The sequence below is a fragment of the Bubalus bubalis genome, chromosome 22 (genome assembly GCF_019923935.1).
Source record: "Bubalus bubalis isolate 160015118507 breed Murrah chromosome 22, NDDB_SH_1, whole genome shotgun sequence".
In the NCBI taxonomy this organism is placed as follows: domain Eukaryota; kingdom Metazoa; phylum Chordata; class Mammalia; order Artiodactyla; family Bovidae; genus Bubalus; species Bubalus bubalis.
In genome coordinates this window covers 54,872,670-54,885,387 of record NC_059178.1, presented here as the reverse complement: position 1 = coordinate 54,885,387, position 12,718 = coordinate 54,872,670, and the positions used below count along the sequence as shown (strand labels likewise).

At 47.1% G+C, this 12,718-nt stretch overlaps 1 protein-coding gene and 1 long non-coding RNA gene across 12 annotated transcripts in view; one reads left to right on the top strand and one right to left on the bottom strand.

Annotated features, from left to right (window-relative positions):
• Positions 1-10,503, bottom strand: part of SOCS6 (suppressor of cytokine signaling 6) — a 115,884-nt gene extending 105,381 nt beyond the window's left edge. For 2 of the 11 annotated variants that reach the window (XR_006547806.2, XR_006547805.2), the window contains exon 1: positions 10,021-10,245. The gene's annotated coding sequence lies outside the window, so the exon portion shown is untranslated. Of the gene's footprint in view, positions 1-4,346; positions 4,538-5,769; positions 9,583-10,020; positions 10,246-10,479 lie in introns of those variants that run through there. The other 9 variants (XM_044934799.2, XM_025273675.3, XM_025273674.3 and 6 more) reach the window with 9 other exon arrangements.
• LOC123331248 lies at positions 10,332-11,423 on the top strand. Its single transcript, XR_006547807.2, has 2 exons — positions 10,332-10,584; positions 10,704-11,423. It is a non-coding gene; the product is annotated as an uncharacterized LOC123331248 (long non-coding RNA).
• Positions 11,424-12,718: the final 1,295 nt, after the last annotated feature.

Here is a 12,718-nt window from a genome sequence, read left to right as displayed (position 1 = left end):
CGCTGATCTCTAAAACACATGAAGCTCTAAAATTATCCGATTCAACGAGAACAAAAATATGCAGAGACTTAGAAATTTAACCTGTAGAAAACTTTTATGTGAGCATTTCTAAATACATTTTCCTATTACCGTGTCCAAAACATTCCTATTAAACTGAATATAGAAAAATTCATAAATTCAGTCATTTAAACCATCAATGGAGCTAGTTTATAAGATTTGATTACTGAAATAAACTCGCTCCTCAATTTTTTAACTGAGATTTTAACATGTTGGATTTGAAAAGTGTGTGTGCGCTCAGTTGCTCAGTTGTGTCCAACTCTTAGCAACCCCATGGACTGTAGCCTGCCAAGCTTCTCTGTCCATGGCATTTTCCAGGCAAGAATACTGGAGTGGGTTGCCATTTCCTATTCCAGGGGATCTTCAGAACCCAGGGATTAAACCTGTATCTCCTGCACTGACAGGCAGATTCTTTACCACTGCACCACCAGTTACCCATTAAAAAGTAGTATACCTATTACCAATTCATTACTGTCTCTATATACAGGCTAATTTTTAAATTATTTATTTTTATCATTTATTTTCAAATTAATGATATTCTATTTATTTTTAAACTGTTTATGGTGCTGATTCTCTGTTGCTGCTCGGGCTTTCTCGCTAACTGAGGACAGGGGCTCCTCCCCAGCTGTGGTGTGTGGGCTTCTCGCTGTGGTGGTGTCTCCTGTTGCTCTACAGCACAAGCTTAGGAGCTGGGGCGCGTGGGCTTAACTGCTCCACAGCACGTGGGATCTTCCCGAACCAGGGATCGAGCCTGTGTCCTGCACTGGAAGGCAGATTCTTTACAACTGAGCCACCAGAGGAGGCTGATCATTTTCTAAATGTATACATTTTTATACCTTTCCAGGCACTTACCAATGTTTTAGCTAAAAAATAGCAACTTCCCAAATAATCTCACCACTTTCACTGCCTACAAGGAAGTATTAAACTATTGGTTAAACTACCAAGTAGGTAAGATCCTTTGAGAATTTTTGACCAACTGTTGACAATTAAGCAGGGCCCAAGTATCTGTCTGTCATTTACTTTCATTCAGGGGCAGGGGTGCTGTACCAAACAGTGTAATGATTGAAGTTCTTTCACTACTTTTCATTTTTCAAGATTTGTTTATACACAAGGTCTCTTAAATATACTGAACTACTAAAGCAAAAATTTTTAACTCCTAGTGGCAACATGCACATAAAAATAACTGAAAAGTAAAGCAACTGCTTTGACTGCTTTCAGCCTTTAGGTCTTAACACAAAGCTCCAATTTAAAAGGCAATTTGTCAATTATGTGTGCAAATTATCTGTGCAAATGCTTTTGCACAGAACATTTAAGTTTTTCATTTGATTTGCATTAAAGAATAAGAGTTTTTAGCTATAACAATCTTTTCCTCATTTTATGTAAGTATACACAAATAAAGAAGAGCACATTTGGGATACAAAAAGTAATCCATGTAAGATTTACTAGATGTATATTAAGAGTGAATGCAAACTTCATTCATTGATAATTAGCAATAAAGGAGATCCCGTAGAGCAATAATTATTCAAATGAATGATACAGCCCTATTAAGCAAATATAAATATCTTATAAAATGGAAAAGGTCATACACATTGTAAAATGATAACTTAATTGTCAAAAGTAATCACTAATTCAAGGCTGCCAAACAGGGGACCTTTAATACTTGTAAAATGATCCAAGTGAAAACAATTCATGTTGCCCACTGCAGATCAGCAGGTATTTCGTAAATTAAGTTCCACCAAGTTCAGTGGCATGGGTGTGGCTTCATGACAGCACTGACTGAAAACACAATGAAAATCTTTATTTAAAGAAAAATCAGACTCGGGTTTCCCCCAAAGTAAAAGACTTTATTATTCCCTGATGCGGGCAAAGCAAACACTTTGGACAAGCTTCTGATGAAACATACACTTCTTTATCACCACAAAAAAACCCACAAGGAATGTGGAATTTCCTGGCGGTCCAGTGGTTAGGACCCTGAACTTCCACTGCAGGGGGCCTTGGTTCAATCCCACCAGCCACTCAGCCAAAACATTAAAAAATTTTTAAATAAAATAAATAAATAAAAACACGAGGACAATGAAAACTGGAATGCAAACAACAGCAGATGACAACAGTGTTAACCAGCTCAGACAAATCAAAGAAAGCTGAAATTTAAGCCTGCTACAAGGGCAGGCAACAAAAACAAACCTAAGAAAAAATATCACAAATCTGAAACAAGAGTCAGATGCTAGCCATTAAAAAGTGGGAGTGGAAAACATAAAACAAAAACTCTTACAGCCAAAATTTAAATTCAATAGAAGAAAAACTGAGAAAATCCTCCCCCCCAAAAAAACCCCCAAAATAAACCGACTTAAATATTTGAGAAAAAGCTAAAAAAAAAAAAAAAATTAATACATCAATCTAGGAGACCCAACACCCAACAAAGAAGAGCTTTCATCAGGAAAAGAAAGCAAATGAAGGGGGGAAAAGAAATTATCAAAGAAAATTTTAAACTTTTCCCCAAACTGAAGAACGCAGTTTACACACTCAAAGACCATGGAATGCTCAGTACACACACCCAAGAAAATAAATAATAATCAGGCACATCGTGGTGAAATTTTAAAATTTAGGTGATAATAGAAAAGATATTATAAAGCTTCCCGAAAGAGAAGAAAAAAAAAAAAAAATCACGCACACATGACAGGGAAAGAGATGGCAGCTGACACAGTGGTAACACTGAAAGCTGGAAGTCAGCCTTCAACTTCAGGAGGAAACCCGCTTCCAGTGCGGCCCACGTGCACATCAACAACTCTGCCTGAGCACAGCCCCCGCACCGCACCCGCACCGCCATGTGACGGCTTCCGGCCAACGGACTTCCAGCAACAAGGACGCGAGTCACTTCTGGGCGGGACATCTCGTGCTAACTTATCAGCGTACCTGCTGGGGTAACCTGGGGCCACCAGGTGATGCGACGGGGAACTGCAGGAAGACGCCAGGGGAGCCCCCGGCAATGGACTTGGTGAAAGAGAGCAAGAAGCATCATTTACACACTGAGGTTTCAGACATTTATCTGCCATTGCAGCATAACTATCCTGTGCCGACCAACACAGGGCCCTTGTGATTCTCCAGGCAAGAACACTGGCGTGGGTTGCTGTGCCCTCCTCCCGGGGATCTTCCAGACCCAGAGACCCTGGTCTCCTGCACTGCTGGCAGATTCTTTACTGTCTGAGCCACCTAGGAAGCCTGAACACAGCCAGACAACAAATCAAATATTTAGAACACGGACATTTTCTGACATATAAGATCTCACACTCCATCACCTTTCTAGGAAGTTAAGAGGATGAGCTCCGTCAAATCAAGGAGGTAAACCAAGAAACAGAGACGAGGCAAGTCACCTGGAGAGAGGAGAAAGCAGCCTCTAGGTTGGCAGCTCCCGCCGCTCGGCCTGTCTTCGATATTGTCCTTGCACCGACAGCCCTGCCGACTGCTGTCCCAGAGTCAGCACAACAGTGACATCCTCCCTGAAGACACAGTCCACGTTCCCTGGCTACCAGAAGTAATACACCCTGCATCGACAGCCAGGGGAGCTGCATTCTGAAATCTGCCAGCAACGTGGTAAGCGACTCAGGCACGTTACATAAGCACTCTTAGCTGCCTCCTCATCGTCTGCATAAGGATAAGGTTATCAGAAGGTGCCCTCTAATTCGAGAAAGGCAGTAATTCTTCAAATGAACAAAAGCACTAAAATCCTAATATAATTCTTTTGTTTGGTATACGTTTATACACTCTGACAGTCAGCGATACTTGCTAGTAATGTTATTCCCTAAATATATATACATATATTTTTATGTTAAAAGCAATGTGAACAGACAGAAATGACTTTAATCAGAGGGACGATACCTTCTTTAAAACCAAAAACACTTTCATTATTATTATAAACATCAAAACAAAAGGGAAATCACATGAAGTGACAAGTCTACCAGTAAAAAATTCATCCTCCGTTTTTTAAGAGTATTTATTAACCCTGCTGCCCCCACCACCCAACGTGTTGCTGATGTGGCCAGAATACCTCCACATAAGAACAACAGCAGGCAGCACCAAATGACAATCTGCAGCACCTGCTGCAGACACCTTTTCCAAATAGTTCTAAAGAGTAACATTAAACTGGTTTTGCCAGAACTGTTATCTAAGAGCAGCTATATATTGCATTGCCTTCTTGGAAGAGACACTTTACAAACAAGTGTGTACATAATCTCACGCTGCCACTAAACCACTCCAGACAGACAGACGTCTCTTCACACAACCAGACTCACCTGGTGGCAGACTTCAGGATGGCATGGTGACGCCGGCAGGGGTTTTCTGACGCTCGGACAGCTTCGGCTTCCAGGCCTGCAGAGATTTGGTCTCGTCTTCTGCGTTCCTTGCTCTCTACTACGCAAGAGTCGGCTCCCCGGGACAATGGAATAGCCACCGCTCCCCAAACATAGTCTCCAAGTGTGATGTCCTTTTAATAATTTTAAGAAAAAATTTCAGTGGGATGGCTGTTAAGAGTGATAACACAATATTAAAACACACAGTAGGAGAACAAGTGCCAGGGACCTTGCGGGCGGCCGTGTGCGGTATGTTCCTGCTCAAGATTTCCCACCAACCGACCACGATGACCTGGGGCCAGTTAGCCCACCACTGCTCACACTATCAAAGTGTCAGTTGCCCAGTCGTGTCTGACTCTTTGCGACCCCATGGACTGTAGCCTCTGTCCAGGGAATTCTCCAGGCAAGAATATTGGAGCGGTTGCCATTCCCCTCTCCATGGGATCTTCCCGACCCAGGGATCGAACCCAGGTCTCCTGCATTGCAGGCAGGTTCTTTACCAGCTGCGCCACCAGGGAAGGCCCACTGTAGCCATGTGTAATCCTCAAATTCTAGTAGCTGTACCAGCGGCACTTCTGTAGACTCCCATTCCCCTTCCTCTTTCATCTCCATTTTTCTCTTCTTCGTTTCACACCCTTTCCCCACAGAAGGCTTCTTCAGCAAGAAAAACCAAGTCTTATGCAGATACTGCAGGTTAATCAGAATACTTCTTTTAACTAATCACAGTATAAGTGAAATGAAGTCGCTCAGTCATGTCCGACTCTTTGCAACCCCATGGACTGTAGCCTACCAGGCTCCTCCATCCATGGAATTTTCCAGGCAGGAGTACTGGAGTGGGTTGCCATTGCCTTCTCCAGGGGATCTTCCCAATCCAGGGATCGAACGTGGGTCTCCCGCATTGCAGGAGGATGCTTTACCGTCTGAGCCACCAGGGAAGCCACCAATCATGGTATAGCTTAAACTAATGATTACTATTGTGCGTGCTCAGTGGCTAAGTCGTGCCCGACTCAGTGATCCCATGGACTGAGCCCACCAGGCTCCTCCATCCATGGGATTCTCCAGGAAAGAGTACTGGAGTAGTTGCCATGCCCTTCTCCGGGGATCTGCCCAACCCAGGGATCAAACCCAAGCCTCCTGCATTGCTGGTGGACCATCTGAGCCACCAGGGAAGCCCCTTACATGCATTATCTCACTTAATTTTTACACTGATGTGGAGGAAGGCACACTATTATTATTTTACAAGAAGATAAATAAGATTTTTATTTTATTTTAAAAATCACTGCCCTATAAAATCACAGAGCTGAAATTCAGGCCTCGATCTGCAGCCCTATGAGAGTGCGCCTTCACCAGCTATGCTAAGAGTCACCTAGGTCTCTGGCTGGTCTAATTCCAAATGAGTTTTTCCTTCTTGCTGCATCCTGAGGGTGCCAGAGGTTCCAGACAACTGAAGTCTCATCCCACCAAGTTCTGTAAGGCGACTTCAAGGGAAACGTGTCCTGGGGCGGATCTGTGATTCCAGATGAGATGGATCAGCCAGCCAGGTGTGTGAGTGAATTCAGACAAACACCTCAGCCCGACAGGTAGAGGTGACTCTCCCTACGTGCAGCTATGTAGGCCATGGAGTTTCAAGAACTCAGGCCTTATTAGTGCTATGATTTATCCAGCTGAGCAGATCAGCATAGCCAGGGGTAAAGAAGAGAAACACAAAAACCAACAGACGTCCAAGACCCAGGCAGCACACCTCTGCCTTTACTGTGTGGACAACCACGTAGAAACCACAGGAACTTTCTGCACCCCACGGCCCCACTCAGTGGACAGGAAGTATGATGAGTGTGAGGAGGGCAGAGGAGAAAGACCACAGCCCCGGCACTCCCCAAGGAATTCAGTGATGAACCTTAGATCAGAAACACACGAACTGATAAATGGGGTTCCTGAAGGAGCTATGAGGAAGCGGAGCCAGGGAAGGCTTCCCTGAGACGGTGACCCTGGCATTACGATCCGAGGAAGAACCAACCCCAGGAGGAGCCACTGAAGAGCAGCCCTGTTCAAGGTGAGGACTGAGACGCAGCCTGGAATGCCGAGGAAGAGAAGGGCTGGACCATGACCGTGCTGAGGCAGAGGGAAGATTCTTCAAGACCAACTGAGGAGTCGGGCAGAAGTCACATTTGTAACAATGGTAAACAGCTTGGATGTCACTTTACACAAAACATCTGCGAACTCACAGTAACTCTGTCAGATGGATTATTACCCCCATCTTAGCCCCAAATGAGGAATAAAACTCCGAGGGGATATACAGTGTATTCAAGGTCACAAGCTAGCAACCTACAAGCCCTACTAAAGACTTAACACCTCCAAAACATCCTCCATGTACAAAGGGAGAGTGGAAATCCTCAGAGACTTATCTCCAACTATTCTACGTCTATTCTTCAAACATCAACAAGGCCGACAGTCACCCAAGACAAATGTCACAAAGTATATGTAAAGTCTGTATGAATCATCAAAGACGACCCTGACTCCGGTTTAACGTGAAATGTGCCCTTAGTCTAAAAGTCTTCCCTACTTAACACATAAAGCAACATGTTATGCAGCATAATAAATTAACCATAAAAACACTAATGACAATTTCACTCTCAGTACACTTTAGAACACGTCCCAGTGTTGTTTCTCTTTTACTACCTGGATAACTCTTTAAATCAAGCTAGTCATACAAGAAAGTTTCCCCTTATCATGACAACTAATATTATAAATGTCTCCCTTACAAAATGACTTTCACAATTTTATGAAAGTAACCGGACACCACAGATGTGCCATGTCCAGAAGTGGAAGAGGTTAGGAATGAGGGCGGAGAACTAAAATAGACAATCTTCGTTTCCCATAAAAGATGCGACAAGCAGAAAACAGCAAAAGGCGATCTTTTTACCTCTAGGTCATTTACCTACCTGCCCTTTTTAAGTATTAAAATAGATGCATACACATCCATTAGTTACACCAGATTATAACTAACATGGGGAATCTGACCCCATGTGTGTGTGTTAGTTGCTCAGCCATGTCCAACTCTTTGCAACCCCATGGATTACAGCCTGCCAGTCTCCTCTGTTCATGGGATTCTGCAGGCAAGAATACTGGAGTGGGTAGACATTCCCTTTTCCAGGGAATCTCCCCAACTCAGGGATTGAACCTAGGTCTCCTGCATTGTGGGCAGATTCTTTACCATCTGAGCCACCAGGGAGGCCTCACACGTCAACATATTTGGTGAATACCTGACCTCATACTTCAACATATTTGTGTGTATCTTGTGTGTGTGCATGACCCATTTTGCATGACTGCATATTTATGAGTGAATAATAACAGTAATTGACACAAACTCAGAAATGATCCTGACAGTTTCCTTTTTTTTGGAGTACTGCATTTGTCGCTCGGTTGTGCCCAACTCTTTGCGATCCCATGGACTGTAGCCCACCAGACTCCTCTGTCCATGGGACTTCCCAGCCAAGAACACTGGAGTGGGTTGCCATTTTCTTATACAGGGGATCTTCCCGACCCAGGGATCAAACCCGGATCTCCCACATTGCAGGCAGAGTCTTTACCACCTGAGCCACCAGTGAAGCTACGTAATAACTCTGAAATAAGATCACACGATTACTTCCATGAGCCAAATAAAAGAAAATACTAGTAAAAAAAAATCAGCTTCTTGAAAACTGATCACAAGGGAGAAAATTACCAGAATTTTCTCTAAAGAGTGACGGTTACCTAACAAGACAGGCTTTAAGAAGATGCTTGCTTCTGTTCCCTAAAAAGAGGGCCATTAAAAGGAACCTGAGATGATTAGGAATCCAGTCAGCACAGCTGAGTTTTCCTCCCAGGGCACTGCCCAGCCCAGGTTGGCTGTAGCCCAGGTCAATGGCACCCCAACCTCTGCTTGGTCACTCCCCTGCAAGGTGCTACAGGGGAGGGTGTCAGGTGACACCCAAGTGTGTGCCCCTGGGTCCTGGGGAGGCCATGTCTAAGGCTTGCCCACCTTCCCACTAAGAGAAGGGAAAGGGGCAGTGCCAGGTACTTCCCACCAATTCAGGAGGTATTTAAAGATCATAAGGGGAAAAAGTGCTTCAAAAGAGATGCTGAAGGGAGGCCCCAAAAAGGTCAAGGTTCCGGTGAATAAGGTGGGGGATCCTACCCAGACCAGTAGAAAGTACTTGCCAGGTCACAGGTGAGCTGAGCTCTTCTAAGAATCCCAGTTAAGTCCAAGGCCAGTCTGACAGCTTCGCCAAAGGCAACAAGAAACCATGAGAGACACTGTCAGAACCAAAGGGTTGGTCACATATTCTGCTTGGAGCAGGCGTGGCCTCTGAAACTTAACCATATCCATGCTACCTGATGCAGAAATACTGAGAAATAAGACAGCACCGGAAGCAGATCACAGGCTGTTTCCAGGTTTTCTCTGTGAAACTCGATAAACAGCGCCATTCATGTTTTTAAATAAAACATTCCCCACAGCACTACATATTCCACTGAACATTCATTCATTCAAGTAAGCTAAGTAGATTTCATGTTGTGATATTTGTTGCGTTAACCAGAAAAAGGAAAAAAAAATAAAAGTCAAGATCACTGCACACCTACTGCGACTGGGAACACCTCGGCCGTTTCATCTTAAAGGAGAGGGCAGTTTACTTTTGTTTGATGACAGACATGTGTGCAGCCAAGGACCGCAGTCCATGAAGAACGTATTTAGGCAACATTTTGTGTCTCATTCACATCTAACTGTGATTACTACGTTCTCCATCCTCATCCACAGTAAAGTGGCAGGTCGTCTTTTCCAGGGCAGACGTTTCAAGAAAACATTCGTGGAACTGAATCCAACATTATTATCTACCGGAAGCCTAAGGTCTGCCCCCATATGCCCCCCAGGTGGGAACCTGGCCCTGAGTTCCAAAAAGTGGGGCTGGGAACCCCGAATTCCACATGCCGACTAAATGTGAAGTTGGCCTGCAGACGACCGCACACGTTCCAAGTTCTGGGCCGGGACCTGCCCCGGGACAAATGTCAATAGATGTGACCCAGAAGGGAGGCACCAAGGTGTCCGCGAAGCGAACCGAACGCCGCGGCCCGGCCCAACCCCGGGGGCGGGCTCAAGTACCCCCGTCCCCACGGCCACGAGGGTCCGGCGGCGCGTCCCCACGCGGAGCCCACCGGGGTCCCGGCCACGCCGCGGCCCGGGCCTCCCGCGCGCGCCCGCCGGCCGCCGGCCACGGGGTCCGAGCGCGCAGGCCCCGCGCCGCCGCCCCAGGCCTCGCCGAGCCCCGGCCTCTCCCCGCCGGGCTGCGGGCAACAAAGGCGACGGCCCGGGCCCGGCGCGCGCGGCGAAGGGCCGGAGGCCGCGGGGTCGGGCCGGCGCGCGCGGCGGAAGCAGGCCTCGGGCCTCCCCGGCCCGGAGCCCCGGCCCGGCTTCCCGGACGCCGCTCCCCGCCGGCCCGGCGCCCGCCCGCGGACCCGCCGAGGCCTTGGCCGCTCCCCGGCCCGCCCGCGCCGGAGCCGCCCCGCGCCGGCCCGCGGAGCCGCGGCGCCCCCTGCGCCCGAGGGGAGCGGGCGGACGGCCCAGCCCCGCGCCGCAGACGCTCACCCGGCGGCGGCCGCTCCGCGTCCTCGCCCCGCGCCGGCGCGACTGCCGCGCTCGGCCCTGCTCGCCCGCAACTCCGCCTCCCGCCGCCTTCCTCCTCCTCTTCCTCCCGCCTCGCCGCCTCCTCCAGGAGCGGCGCGCCGGCCGCCGGCCCGAGCGGAGCCGCCGCCGAGGAGCCGAGCGGGCTGCCCCGCGCCCACCTCTCGGCCCGCGGCGCAGGCGGGCGTCGGCGCGGGGGGCGGGCCGGCGGGGCGGGGCGGGGCCGGGGCCGGTGCGCGCCGGGGTCCGGGCGCCCGCACCCGCCCTCCCGGCGCCCCCGGCCCCTGCGCGCTGGCCCGCCCCCTCGTCCGCCGCCTTTGCAGCCTCGCCTCCGCGGCGGCCCGGCGGACGCGGGAAGGACCGTGTTCACGGCCCTCGGGCGTCGGCCCCGGCCTCGTCCCCTGCGGTCGGGGGTCCGCTCACCTGGCGCGGTGACCGGGACCACCCGACCCCCGCGGGCAGCGAGACGGAGTGGCCGAGCGCGCGCGTCCGAGCCGGGCCCTTCCCACACCTTTCTCTAGCTTAACCGTAAGATGTGCGGATTAAAAGAAAAACTTACTCCTTGTTTCAGCCCATCTGCTTTTCCCTTTAGTCCTTGTTAGTGGGTTTTTTTTTATGCATGGGTTTTTTTTTTTTTTTTAATGCAGGAATAGTTTATTGTTTGTGCCGCCGAGTTCCGAGGCAGTGTGATGTCAAGTTGCGTGTTGGTAACTTGACTCAAACTCTGTGGATTCTTTGCTACCTGCATATAGAATTAACAGCAAATTGGACTTTTGTCAGCGAGAAGCTACAGAAACATTTATTTCTCTTTTCATCCGAAGAAAAGTGGTTAAAGATAAGTATCATTAAAGTCTAACTTGAGAATTAGTGTTGGCTTTGAAAGTTGTATTTCTTGAATAGCATGGAGCTTTTAAAAAGGAAACAAGGCTAGGGGAAAAAAAGTCTTATTAAAGGTTTTCCAAAGTGAATGTATATCTGAGTTATACCTCATTAAAGCTGTTAGTTTTTAAAAACTTTAAGTAATTGATCTTAATTCTTATTAATGTTCGATATATAATTCTCATCTAAACACCAAACCCAGATTAATAATTTAAAAGTTGCATTGTCAGGTGATTCAGCTGGTTCGTATGACTGAATAGTATATATATAAGGTTGATGTCATCTGGTACATGTGATTCACCAGACCTCTGTCATCTTTAGTTCTTATTTCAATTTGTTATTAAATTCCTACAGGGACTTCCCTGGTGGTCCACTGGTTAAGACTCCCTGCTTCCATTGCAAGGGGTGCAGATTTCATCCGTGATCTAGGAACTAATAGCCCGCATGCCTGGAGAGAGGCCGAAAAATAAATAAAAATAAACTCCTATTATTAGTGTTAATCTGATTTAAATGCAACTCAGTTCTCAGATGTCCAATCACAGTGAATGTTGACTGAAATAGACCAGTCAGGTTAGTGAAAATAGTACTTATTAATTAGAGATGAAACAGGACAGAGAATGAGATGGTTGGATGGCATCACCGACTCAATGGACATGAGTTTGAACAAACCCTGAGAGTGAAGGACAGGGAAGCCTGCTGCAGTCCACGAGGTTTAAAAGAGTCAGACATGACTGAACCACTGAACAACCCCAACAACAGAGATGAAACAAACTTTTCAACCCACCCCTCTTGTGGTAAGCCCATTCAGAAGAAGACGCGGGACAGACTGGAAATTGGACTGGTGTTTCCTTACCTGATCTGAAGAAGGCCAGTAGTTGGAGGCTGGGGAGCAGTGCTGATAAGCATGAAGGTGGCAGTGGGCTGGCTTATAAGCATGATAAGCATGATCCAGGAGACAGGATCAAGACCCTGGCTTCTGAGTCTGGCAGAGCTGGTGTGGTGTCTCAGCCTTGACAATTCATACAGAGGTGTGAGCTTAACCAAGCTTCTTAGTTGTAACCTCAGTTTCTTAGAAGAAGGGGGGTGAGAATGGGGGAGGCGTTTTTATATTTTTGTATTAACTCTATTAAATCAGTTCATTCCCAGCTCTTTGAGACCCCATGGACTGTAGCCCAGGCTCCTCTGTCCATGGGAGTCTCCAGGCAAGTATGTTGGAGTGGGTTGCCATTTCCTCCTCCAGGGGATCTTCTTGACTCTATATTAAACAGTGGTGGCGATTGCTTGAGATAATGCTCAAAACCGTTTAACTCGGTACCTGGTCCATAATGATTGCTATTACTAGGTAATATGTATTTTACAAGCAAAGTATGCAACTATTTGGGGGCATATATTATCTACTTTTATTTTAACAGTCAGTTTGTAAGATCTGTATTATCATCATCCTCACATTACAGGTGAGAAAACTGTGCCTTCTTGACTATAAGTAGTAAGTAACTTTCCCAAGTCACACCCTGCTAGGAAGCAGAGTTGGAATTCAGACTTAGGTCTCTCTGACTCCAAAATATGAGCTCTTAACCATTAAAATAATAGTGATATAAAAGTATGAATAATACAACAACTTTAGGGTAGAGATACCCCAGTGGATAAATTAAAGTCTCCATGCTAATCTAGAAAAATGGTACTGATGAACGTGTTTGCAGGGCAGGAATAGAGATGCAGACGTAGAGTACCGACTTGTGGACACCGTAGGGGAAGGAGAAGGTGGGACCAGCTGAGAGAATAG